The following is a 12,865-nucleotide window of genomic DNA, read 5'->3' as shown; positions in this document are numbered from 1 at the left end:
GAGGGAACACAGGTGAAAAACTTGGGCATGCTCCGGCGTGCACGTTCACACTCTCGGCCGCTCCCTCACACCTCAAGCCCAGGAACCGTTTTTGGGTCAAGAGCCGCCCACAAGTGATGAGCAAAGTGAGACGCCCTTGACGGAGAAGGAAAAAAGGACTCCTCGCATTCCTCTCACACACCTGCACCTGGGGGGGACCAGGCTAGTAGATTTTTGTGTGCTCCAGCCCCGTGGGTGGGTGGGTGGCAGAGGGCTGGAGCACCAGGCAAGCCCCATCTGCCCCCTGGGCCGGAGGCTCCCCACCCTTGCCATAGGCGAAGCATCCAAGAAGTCCTGCCTCTTAGAAATGGAGCTGGGCGTATTGCTTTGCACACAGCTCTGCAGCTGAGATGGACCGTGTGCTAGATTAGCACAAAGCCGATCGCTGGACAATATTGCCAAAGGGCCAGAGCCAGGCGGAGGACTCACACGCTTCCCTGTGCACGTTCAGGCCTGTCACAGGACCGGCTCCGTCCCCTGGCAAAGAAATCGGCTCCCTCTGACTCCTTTGAGTCCCTCCCTGCTTCACAGGTAATGCACACTCCTGGGTCTGCCTCTCCCATCTGTTGGGGGAGCGCTGGCTAATGGTTAGAGCAGTGGACCTCGGTGTCAGGACCCCCAAGCTGTCATCTCAATGCTGCAAGGGGAATGTTAGCTAGTGGTTAGAGCAGGGAACTGGGCATCAAGATGCCTGGCTCTGCCACTGTCTCGCCTCTGAAGAGCCGCAGGCCTGCTCCATGCCTCAGTTTCCCCCCCCCCCCCCGCCCCAGCTCTAGGAGTGAGATGCTAATGTTTGACCACCTACTAGCTGTGCTCTAGAAGACAAGGCCCTCCCCAATGTTGCGAGCATGGCTCCTTCCAGCGACTGGTGCATCCAAGTCAGTGTCCCTGCCTCCAGCAGCAGCCGCTGTCCAGTGTCCGAGGCAGGCTGAAAGTGCACATGGCCTGTGGTACACAGCTGTCCAGCTGGGGAGAAGAAGCAAGCCCTGCCTCACCCAGGCAAGCATCCCATTTGGGCCCTGAACCATGTGGGTTCCCTAAGCGCGTATCTCCCCTGGCATAGCTAGCCTGCGGACGTTGCCTCCAAACATCTGCCTTTGGGGAGAGCGCAGTGTGTGCGTCTCCTCTGCCACACACCGCAGCAACCCAGGCGGGGGAGAGGGGGACTGAACGGTGCGGTGCCCCAGAAAACAAACTCTCCAGCCCCATGGATCCAGCCCTCCGCTCCTGGCAGGAGACCTGCAGTACGAGATACAGATGGAGCAGGGCCTCTCATGCCTCATCTGTGCCTGCAAGGCAGCTCCTTAATGCACAACTCCTCTGGCATGCTGCTTTCACTCCCCCGCCTCCTCCCTCCCCCGACTGCTGAGCCAGCATCTTTGTCCCACTTCCCGGGGGGGTGGAGGGGGGAGTGATTCTTGGGCAGTGTGGCTGTGCCACTGTTAACAGCTGCAGCATTCCACCCCAGAGGTGGCTGCATGTCAGCACTGGGGGGTGTGATCCCTGGGCAGTGCGGCTGGGCCACTGTTAAACAGCTGCAGCATTCCACCCCAGAGGTGGCTGCATTTCAGCACTGGGGGGTGTGATCCCTGGGCAGTGCGGCTGGGCCACTGTTAAACAGCTGCAGCATTCCACCCCAGAGGTGGCTGCATTTCAGTGTCCACCAAGCCCTTTGGAATGGATAGTGCTGCCCAAATGTCAGTATTGAGTGGTATTGGTCACCTGGGGCTCCTACAGAAAGCCCTGACTGTCTCTTTGCATGATCAGGAAATGATTTGGATGGGAACGGGGAGGAAAACCCACCCACGTATAACGGCTGAAATCTTTCTCCACCCCTCCCCTCCCTGCATGTCCAATAAGGCCTGATCTACGGCCTCCAGCTTCAGCCGCACCATTCCGCCCTCTTTGACTCACGCTGCCGTCTGGAGGCTCTGACTGAGGTTGCTGATCCCGAACACCGTGTCTGGTTTCAATGCAACCCTATTGTTTGCATCAGTGGTCCCTAGCTGTGCGGCCACGCAGGGGAGAGTCAAATGCCGCCCAGCTGATTAGCAGAGCACCCACAGCTTGTGCAGTGGTGCACATTCTCATGCGCTTTGGTGCACACCAAAATATTCCGCACATCGATGGAAAAGAGTAGAGGGAACCTTGGTTTGCAGCTCCAATTTTGTTCTGCCATGGTGCCCCCCCCCCTTGTGTGTAACCCCCAGCCATGGCCACAAGGAGCGCTGCACAGACTGCAGCTGGGCAGCAGCAGAAAGGACTTTACTTGCTAACGAGTTTCCCAAAGTCTTGGGGCATCGATGGGCTCAGAGCTTTCCCATAGGTCATGAAGTTTGCTGCTAGTGGGCTGGCTCTGGCTTGCTCTAAGCTGGCCATGGCAAGGGGAGAGGGGAGGGGTGGAGAAAGATTGGGCATATTGACATTTCTGCTCCTCCATACAGCTTAACAGCCACACACACACACCCCTCCCCAACTCGCGGTGTTGGCTCTGGCCTGTAGCCCAGTGTGGATGCCGCTGGGGGAGGGGATTTAAACCCTCATTATGAACAGCTGGGCTCCAGCCCGGGACAGGACGCAAGGTGGGGAGCGGTTCCATACAAATGACCTGACCCAGAATTAATTGGTTCGGGGCAGAGACTGACACAGAGGACAGAGATAGGTGCTTCCCTGCGTCTGGGGGCTGCTTGCCCAGGGAGACCGGCTGCCAGGCTGGCCCTGGCTTATCGGGGGGGCTGTTTCCATAATGAACAGGGGAGGGCCTGGGGGTCACTACATCGAAGTCAACACTTTGCTGTGCTGTAGGAAGGAGAGTACGTCACCCCCATTTTGCACAGTTGAAGCCTTGAGTCCCGGCGCTCCTAGAAGGGAGAAGCCCTGAATCCCCTCACTCCACCCCCAAGCCCTGACTGCCCCCCACCTGCACCCACAGCCCCTAGTCAGCTGTTGGGGGGCAGCACTGAAAACGCTGTGTCCAGGGGCTCAGAAGATGCAAATCTGGCCCTGCTGCCAGTGGTGGGTTCGAGCATTTCCAGGGGACAGATGCTCTGGCCCAGACTGCTATTGCCTTGGGGTCCCCAACAGGCTCCCTGCCTGCCCCAGCTCTGCCAATGCCCCTTCCTCCCAGCCCAGAGACACTCCCCCAGCAGCTCCACCCTGGGGCCTAAACCAGCCATGATGGGGAGGGAGGGTTCTAGTTGAAGTAGTGTAGCTTGGCATATAAGGCAGGGAGCTCTGCCATATAACCACACAGGCAGGGCTGCCTGCCTCAGTTTCCCCCTGTGGACAAGGGAGGTAATGCTAGTCAGCCAGCTTCGTGAAGGGTGATGAGATCACAGGGGGAGTTAATCCCAGCACGTCTGACCACCCACGAAGGGATGTGGTGGATTCTCCATCACGGCACCTCTTTAAATCACGCCTGGGCCTCTCCTTAGACATGCTCTGGCTCAGGCAGACATCCCAGGCTCAGTGCAGGAATTGCTAGGGAAGGTTTTCCAGCCAGGTGAAGCAGGAGGGGGGAATATGAGAGAGGTCTATAAAATCATGAGTGGTGTGGACAGGGTGAATAAAGAAAAGTTATTTATTAGTTCCCATAATAGAAAAACTAGAGGACACCAAATGAAATTAATGGGTAGCAGGTTTAAAACTAATAAAAGAAAGTTCTTCACACAGCACGTAGCCAACCTGTGGAACTCCTTGCCAGAGGAGGCTGTGAAGGCTAGAACTAGAACAGAGTTTAAAGAGAAGCTAAATAATTTCATGGAGGTTAGGGCCATAAAAGGCAATTAGTCAGGGGATAGAAAAGGTGTCCCTGGCCTGTTTGTCAGAGGTTGGAGAGGGATGGCAGGAGACAAATCGCTTGATCATTGTCTTCAGTCCATCCCCTCTGGGGCACCTGGTGCTGGCCACTGTCGGTAGACAGGATACTGGGCTAGATGGACCTTTGGTCTGACCCAGTACGGCCGTTCTTATGTTCTTCTTATGGTCTTATTACTCAGAAGCATCATCAAGAGGCATCTCTCTCTCTCTCTCTCTCTCTCTTTTTAAATTCACCTTCTGGGTTGGGAGCACTGAGGGACCCCTGCAACTCCCAGAGCACGTTTATTTGGTAGCCAATGTGCAGGGAGCGCAGTCTCACACCATCACATGACTCCGGGGGCTGGGGATTTAAGGGGGGGAAAGCCCAAATGTTAACAACCAGGACAAAGTGGCTGCTGCAGAAAAGGAGACGCGAGCCCTTCTCTAGAATGTGTCTTTACACAGGAGGGCCGTGGCGTGATCTCCATTTGACAGGTGGGAAACTGAGGCACCGAAGGGGGAAGGGACTTACCTCGCATCCCCCCCCCTCCCCCTCTCCTGAGTCACAGCACCGCCTGCGGGTCCCTGGAGGTTCGCTTAGAGCCTGACGTAGATGCTCTGATGAACTCCCTCTCCTTTACCGCTCACACGCCGCGGGGCGGTCGCCGGGGGACGAAGCCACCTGGGCGCCTCTTGCCGAGCGCGAAGCGGGTCCCGCCTGGGGATTCCTCCGGCGCCGGAGCTCCAGACTCGCCAGGCGCAGCCGGAGGGCAGAGCCCGGCCGGCCCCGAGATCAAGAGCCCCCGCTCGGCCTCCAGTCCCTGGAACTTCGCGCCGGCCCCTGGGACTGAGCTGCGGCTCCAGCGGGCGGGGCGGCGCTGCAGTGACCTCCAGGAGCGCGAGGCGCGGGCGATGAGCCGCCCAGGAGCAGGCGGTCCGGCCGCGCGGAGCAGCGGGAGCCGCGGCGCCCGGGAGCGCGCGTCCTGAAGGCTCTTGCTGCAGGGATGGTAAGGGCAGCCCCGCCCGCGCGGGGGGGGGGGGGGGAACGGATCGGGCCGAGCCGCCGGGGGGGGGGGGGCGGTTAGAGGTGAGCGGCGCCTCTGATTGGCGAGATCCCTTTCTCTCGGCGCCCAGAGCGAGGGTCGGGGGGGGGAGCCGAGGCCCGGGATGGGGCAGGATCCTGAGGCCCGTGGTGGTGGAATTTAGGACCAGCTGTCCCAGGCCGAGGCTGTGGGTCTGGCCGAGCCCCAGTGGGGTGGCTCTTTGCGAACGGGACCAGGGACTGGCCCCTCTGGTTCCCCCACCTGGGCCTTCACTGACATGGCTACAGCAGGGGAGGCCGGGCCAGGCTAGCCCCCCCCCCACTCCTGTGAGGAGCTGTGCAGATGCCTGGCGGTGCAGACTCGGCCCCTAGGGCTTCTGAGAGCGACTAGCCCCCGAGTTGGGGGTTCGTGAGCAGCCGTGAGGATGCAGGGGGCCAGGGACGATTCTGGGACCGGGGTGCAGAGGCCTTTCCGGCAAAGACCCTGCCGTCCGCTCTCGGAGGGACCCCCGGTGGGGCAGGAGACAGGACGGGGTTAATGGACTCAGCGTTATCCATTCCAAGGCCAGGCAGGCCCACGGGGCTCATTAGTCCGACCTCCCCCCATACAACAGATGGGGGGGGGCGGTGGAGGGGGCAGCAGGGCTGGGTCCCGGTATCGGATCAGGGCTGGTGTGACTCACAGGGCTAGAGCTAGGCCTGGGTGGGGAGGGGAGAGACAAGGGGGGGATGCTGCAGGAGAGGAGGGAGTTAAAAGGTGACCCTCCTTCTGCGGATGGCTGGGCTGCCTGGCTGCTGAATCGTTTCCTTTCTTTGCAGCTGGTGCCCTCATCCTCCAGCAGAGAGGGGGGCCTGGGGCATGTCCCCCCCCCCCAGTTTCCCTCATTCTCAGGGAAGCCCCGCCCCCAGGAAATGGGGAACGGGGCTCCCCTCCTGAAGAGCCACAATAGCCCAGCAAGCAGCCTGAAGGAGCCAGGGCAAAATCATCCCTCTCTAACCCCACCCCCAGGGCAGGGCCGAGAACCCAGGAGTCATGACGCCCAGCCCCACTTGTTCTAATCCTCTGGCTCTCACTCCCCTCCCTTAGAGCTTGCGAGTCCCCCCACTCTGAAAAGCATCAGGAGGTTCAGAGCAGGCCAGGTGCAGGAGGAGACGTTTGTCCAGGGCTGAGAAAGCCGGGCTTGCCAGCTGTCATGTTCTACTCCCCCCGAGCGAATGAGTCAAGAAATGCACCATGTATTAGTTAAAAACAAACAAACAGCCCCCAATACCCTTTGGAGTTGAAATACTTGGCAGCCCTACTGGGCTCCAAGGCACAAGCCAACGCCAAGAACCAAAGAGAAGATGCGGGCAAGTTTGTAACTAGTGAGCAGCTTAAAGTCCCTGGTTGCTATTATTTGTATTGGAGCAGCAGCTAGAGCCCACAAAGCAAAGTCTGGGCCCACGGTGCTTGGAGCTGTACGTATGCAGATGGTGAGGCAGCATCTGCCCCCAAGTGCTTGCTGTCTATATAGCTAAGGGAAACTGAGGCACGGACAGGGGACGTGATTTACCCAAGGTCACTAGAATAGTCAGGCCTGGAATACACATCTTTCAATTCCTCAGCTACAGCACAATCCACTAGGCAACACTACCTCCCCTTCAATAGTACAGGACTTCCAGAGCTATTCAATGGCTGGGGACAGGGAAGGTGCTCAGTGTTAGGTCTGTAACTGCTCAGAGGATGGAGACGAACACTCACCCTGCTGCTCCCTGTGTCCCGGCTGCTACCTGGGGAGCTCCCATGAGAACCAAATCCCAGTTAGGAGGCTCGGGAGCTGCCCCCTCCAAAGTACAAAAATCCAGGAAACGCAGGATGATCCTGAGCAAGGAGTCCATGGTGATTCCTCCTTCTGAACACGAGGGGAGACAAAGGGGAGGCAGGAACTAGGTGGGCGGAGCTGCATCCTTAAGGAAGGCAGGTGAGGCCTAGGGGTTAGAGCAACACAGCTCGTCTTTCCCACAACCCCTCGTCTTTGCAGATGTAAGACGCCGAGGACAGACCACTGCTCATAATGTGACCGGCTTTCCGCTGCCACATGCACCCGTGGGAGGTAATGGTAAAAATGCTGCTGTCTCCACTGTGCCAAGGACAGCGTTTCCAGCCTGGTGGGCATGGGTGTTTAACACTGCGGGAGGCACGGGGCCACGACGGCAAACCAAGCCCTGGGTCTCTAGCTCTGGAATCGGGCCTCGAGCTGAGGCTCAGCGTCCTTGGCTATTGGATCAAGTCTAGCGCCGACAGGCCACATGCCCCTGGCGGGAGTGGGCAGCTGGATTCAGAAGCTGCTAGTTCTCGTGGTGGCTTTTCCATTCCTCCTCACCCCTTCCGTGTGTATGGCACAAAGCAGCAGCCAACGACGTCAAATTGCCGAAGGGCTTCCAGGCAGCAGCCTGCACTGGTTTCAGGAACCACTGTAGTAAAACCAGCGCAATCAGGCAAGCCAGGTCTAAGAAGCACGTCAGTAAGTCAGTGCGAATGCAATTTACAAGCTGAGAGGGTGATGGGGTTCTAGTTTACTTCCTCACCCCATGGGGCAGTGTAACCTAGCAGATAGAGCATGAGGGGGAAATCTCGCTCCCCTGGGGTACAGAGACCCCAGAAGGGTCCGAGGCCGGAGGTCAAATCAGTGAGGCAGGAAAGAAACCTAGAAGAGAAAACTTTATGATGCATGCATGCAGGCTGTCACTTCCAAGAGTGAAGCAGCCCTGACACACAGATTCAGGGAATCTTTATACAGTATGCTTAGACAGTTCAGTTGTGGATTGTTCTTCTTTAACATATCAAAGTCTCAGCAGAAGTACTCTGAGACTTCTGTTCACCCCAGGAGTGCTAGAAGTAAGTTTTTACAGTACACAAAGCCACATGAGAACTTGAGTGGAGAAGTCTACAAGGCAAACTGTGACAAAGATAAGAGTTTACATGATAATTTGTGACAGACTAGGAGTATCCATGAATTTGAGATAGTCATTTGTAAGGGTCTTTGATTAGAGTTAATTTGATTCTCTCTGTTACAGGAAGAGAGGCCTGGAAAACTTTTTAACCCTTACAGCAGTTTTCTTTAGAGAGTTTTGATTTTTGCACAGTCCCCCCTTTAGACACAATTGGAGTTATTGGATTTTCCCCACAATTCCCCCCTTTAATACTCCTATTGGAGTATTACTCAAAGTTATTCTAGACATTCTTAGGTATTTTTCTTTTGCTGGGATGAATTCTTATCTTAGAGGGAGGTTTTCTTTATCAGTTGGGTAAATGATCCACTGCCCATTCACCCCCAGATCTTTACCAGTGCCAATATTGCTTTTAAAACATAAGGGAAACATAAGGGAAGCATTCCCTGATGGATGTAATGCTTGAGTAAGGGGAATCTCTGAGGCAATTAGATTTTTATGCCAAATCTGCCTGTTCCCCCCCATGACTATGTACTTTTGGCACAGTGTTATCATTCTGGGCATTTACCCACTCCCGCTCTCCTGTAGAGTACTGACTACCAGTAAATCTGAATTTTAGGGGTCTGGTCCACAGGGAGGCAGGAGTTGGGATAAACTGTAATGGTAAAAGGCCTTCAGAGCCTATTATAAGCTGTTCACATATCCAACAGTCACTTGTATTGGTGAGGGACACAACCTTTTGCAGGGCTTCCCAAAAAGGGTGGGGAAAGTTATATACTAAGGCTATTCTGACTACTAAAAGAAGGAAAACAATCCTCATCCTAGTATAGTATCTTAAATTTCTAAAGTAGAAAGGATAATAATAATAATAATATAGTAATTATCTAGCAACTAGCAAAGCAGTCTTTTAACTAAACTTAATCAGTTAGTATTGTTTGGCTTGCCTCTGCAGGCACTCTTCGAGATTTCGTAGTCTCTTAGTTCACTCAATACTGGAATGGATTCCCCTTTGTGAGAGCTATGGGGCACCAGGCTCACCTGTAGGTCTTTTCTGGCACAGTCCTACCTCTCAGGTTGTACCTCGAAGCTCCTGGTGGAGGCCGGTTTGGTAACAGTCTGGTTTGAGAGTGCCACCTCGGTCCGCTGAACCTCGTCCTCAGGTGATTCCTCCAGGGAGGGGTCCTGGGTGACGGGGTCAATCAGCTCTGTTGGATCTGCAGTTCGGCATACATGACTTGCGTGGATCCACGAGGGGCCCTCCTTCACCTTTACTGCTGTGTGGGTGATGAACAGCAATTGGAACGGTCCTTCCCACCGGGCTGTCAGGGAATTCTTTCTGCGATGTTCCTTCACGAACACGTAGTCGCCTGGTTGGATGTTGTGGCACGGTACATCAGTAGGTACTGGGAGGGCTTCCTTTACCTGCAGATGCAAGCTCTTCTAACCGTCATTTTATGTCTAGGTTTTTTTTTTCTGTGTGGCTGCTAGACTGTGGGCCTCCTGCAACATTAAACTGCTTACAAATCACACATGAATTAGATATGAATTAGACAGCTTCTAGGTGCACGCCTGGGGCGTACCATTGTTTTGGGATTTGTGAGGCCACCCCCCTTTTGCTCATGTGTGTCATTTGATGAGACACCTGAGCAAGCTGCCGTGTGAGAGATTTTTGGGGCGACTGGGCAGCCATCAGGTGCAACCATTATCCCAGCTGGGGATAAGGAGCAGCCTGCTTTCTCCCAAAGGTTTTTCTCTGCAGGTTGAGCAGCTTGCTGTAGTTCTATCAGGTCCTGCAAAGAAACAGGGAGGGAAAGAGAGACCAGAATCTGAAAGGGAGCCAGAGGTCCATGTGCTGCCGCATGTCTGGCTGCTGCATCAGCATTCCCATTACCCAGAGAAACAGGATCAGTGGCACCTGTGTGGGCCGGGCAATGGGTAATAGAGAGGGATGTGGGTAGCTGAATAGCATCAAGGAGTTGGGAGATAAGGGGACCATGAGAGATAGCAGAGCCAGAAGAGGTAAGGAAACCTTGTTGTTTCCAAATTTGTCCTGTGGCATGACAGACAGAGAAAGCATACTTTGGGTCAGTATAAATGGCAGCAGACTGTCCGGAAGCTAAAAGGCAAGCACGAATTAAAGCGATGAGCTCAGCAGCCTGAGCTGATTTTGATTCCTGGAAGAGAAAAGAACCTCTAAAACATTATTATCTGAGACCACTGCATATCCAGCCTTTAGTTTACCAACTGAATTTCTTTTACATGAGCCATCAGTATACAATACAAGATCTGCATTTTCCAGCAGTTGATCAGACAAATTTTTGGGGAGGTTTTACACAGTGCTCAAGCAATTCTTCACAGTTATGGGTATGTGCTTTACCATTAGAGGGTAAAGGAGAAAAAGTAGCTGGGTTAAGTACATTACATCTTTGAATTACCACATTTGGGAAAGAGAGGATAACATTCTCATACAGGGTTTGTCTCTGAACAGATAGGTGCTGAGTGCGGTGTCGCTGTAAGAGAGCAGAGACAGCATGAGGGACCTGTAAGATAATGCTGTGGCCTAATATGACAGGTTGGGCCTTTTTAAAGTAATTCAGCAGCAGCTGCAACTGCCCTCAGACAAAGTGGGAACCCACGGGCTACTGAGTCCAGTGTTGCAGAAAAATAAGCTACTGGACGAGGTGTGGGCCCAAGGAGCTGACAGAGAACTCCAGCTGCAATTCCATCCTGTTTATGACAAAACAGAGTAAAAGGCTTGCTATATTTAGGTAAGCCTAGAACAGGTGGCTGTGAGAGAAGAGTTTTAAGGGAAAGGAAAGCAGATTCACATTCTGGGGACCAGGTCACTGGGTCAGGAGCTAAGATTAAGAATAGAATAGTAAGGGGTTTGGTGAGTTCAGAAAAGTTAGGAATCCATTGTCTGCAATATCTTGCAGTACCCAGAAATTTGTGTACCTGACTTTGGTGAAAGGGTGAGGAATGGAAAAACCATGTGAGATTCGCTCAGGTGTTAACTGGCGGCCATCTCCTGAAAGTAAATGTCCTTAAGTACTGAACTCTTTGTTTTACAAACTGCAATTTGGCTTTGGAAGCCTTGTGACCCTTATTAGCAAGACACTTTAACACATATGAGGTATCAGTTTTACATCTTTCCTTAGTTTTACTAGCAATTAGCACATCATCAACATACTGAACTAACACAGAACTGCAGGGAAGAGAGAGAGAATTAAGGTCAGTTTTTTTAAAAACCTGAGAAAACAAAGTAGGGCTTTTACAATAACTTTACAAAAACATGTCCAGGTTAATTGATGACCCTGAAAGGAAAAGGCAAAGAGAAATTGGGAATTCTTATGCACTGGAATAGAAAAATAGGCAGAACATAAATCTATTACAGAAAACCAGGTTAGGTACTACTGGAAATCTAGGGATTACAAACTTATTAATGGCTCTTAAGTCTTCTACAAATCTATAGATTTGCTTTTTCACAGGTAGTATAGGTGTATTACATGGTGAAGTTGTATAAACATGTATCCCTTGTTTAAGGAGGGAGAGATTACAGGCTTAATGCCCTCTTGTGCCTCCCTAGCCAATAGATACAGGGGTACCCTTGGGAAAGGCTTGTTGTGTCTGTATGTTGTTTGCACTGGTGTTGCAGAGGCTAGCAACCCCACTTCATTCACATGGGCTGCCCACAATGTCTCTGGGACATCTGAGAGGTCCAGGAGGGGTGTATGTCCTGAGGTCTCATCAGATTCCTCTGAGAGTAGTAATGCCATCAAATTTTGGGGTCTGATAGGGGGAAAGGTCAACAAATATCCCTTCCTCTCTACAGAGAAGGTTTGCACCCAATTTACACAACAAGTCAGGTCCCATAAGGTTTACAAGAGAAAAGGGAGATAACAGGAAAGAATGTTCAGCTGACAAGGGTCCAAAGCGGGTGGGGGTGCAGATGGCACATCTGGGGAATCAAGCTGTTTCTTTAGAGTAGCCAATTCTTGCTGCAGCTATTCAATAGAATTCCTTTTTGGCTAGCCATAATGCTCTGATTCTTTTTTTTACTGCCACATCCTCCCAGAGACACCAATATTCCATCTGGTTAGGATGTTTTTCCTCGAGGAAAACTCTAAGATAAGCAAGCTTTTGTAAGTCAAAGTTCTAATTGTCATGTATTCTGGGAATTCCCCTGAGTATAGCCATTCCAAATGCTCAATAATTCCTTAAGTCTCCTTAGTTTTAAACCTGCAGGCAATACCTAGCTGACTGATCATCTGAGACAAGGGAGTCCCAGGCTGTGAGAAACCTTTCCCCTCAGTAGGAGACAGACTTGAGAGAGCAATCTTATCCATGTTAGCACTGTCTTGTCCAAGGACAGCACAGGAGCCCAACAGTACTACCCTCCCCAAGGATAGTACAGGCGTCCAGCAGCACTACCCTCTCCAAGGATAGTGTGGGAGTCCACACAAACTGTCAGCTTCACTCACACTCCTTATGTGCCGGGGGAAACCGCCCTTGCTTTCAGCAGCTGTGCAGTGACACTGACAGCACTGGTGCGGCTGCGATCCCACTCCTGACACCAAATTGAGGGGGAAATCTCGCTCCCCTGGGGTACAGAGACCCCAGAAGGGTCCGAGGCCGGAGGTCAAATCAGTGAGGCAGGAAAGAAACCTAGAAGAGAAAACTTTATGATGCATGCATGCAGGCTGTCACTTCCAAGAGTGAAGCAGCCCTGACACACAGATTCAGGGAATCTTTATACAGTATGCTTAGACAGTTCAGTTGTGGATTGTTCTTCTTTAACATATCAAAGTCTCAGCAGAAGTACTCTGAGACTTCTGTTCACCCCAGGAGTGCTAGAAGTAAGTTTTTACAGTACACAAAGCCACATGAGAACTTGAGTGGAGAAGTCTACAAGGCAAACTGTGACAAAGATAAGAGTTTACATGATAATTTGTGACAGACTAGGAGTATCCATGAATTTGAGATAGTCATTTGTAAGGGTCTTTGATTAGAGTTAATTTGATTCTCTCTGTTACAGGAAGAGAGGCCTGGAAAACT

The 12,865-nt window shown here is 52.7% G+C and overlaps 1 protein-coding gene across 2 annotated transcripts in view; it reads left to right on the top strand.

Moving 5' to 3' along the window:
• The first annotated feature begins 4,483 nt into the window (after nucleotides 1-4,483).
• Nucleotides 4,484-12,865, top strand: part of LOC102454259 (gonadotropin-releasing hormone II receptor-like) — an 18,026-nt gene continuing 9,644 nt past the window's right edge. For both annotated transcript variants that reach the window (XM_075907792.1, XM_075907791.1), the window contains exon 1: nucleotides 4,484-4,844. The gene's annotated coding sequence lies outside the window, so the exon portion shown is untranslated. The remainder of the gene's footprint in view (nucleotides 4,845-12,865) is intronic.

Source organism: Pelodiscus sinensis, chromosome 24 (genome assembly GCF_049634645.1).
Source record: "Pelodiscus sinensis isolate JC-2024 chromosome 24, ASM4963464v1, whole genome shotgun sequence".
Lineage (NCBI taxonomy): Eukaryota > Metazoa > Chordata > Testudines > Trionychidae > Pelodiscus > Pelodiscus sinensis.
Note: the sequence above shows the minus strand (reverse complement) of the source record. Positions and strands in the feature narration are given on the sequence as shown.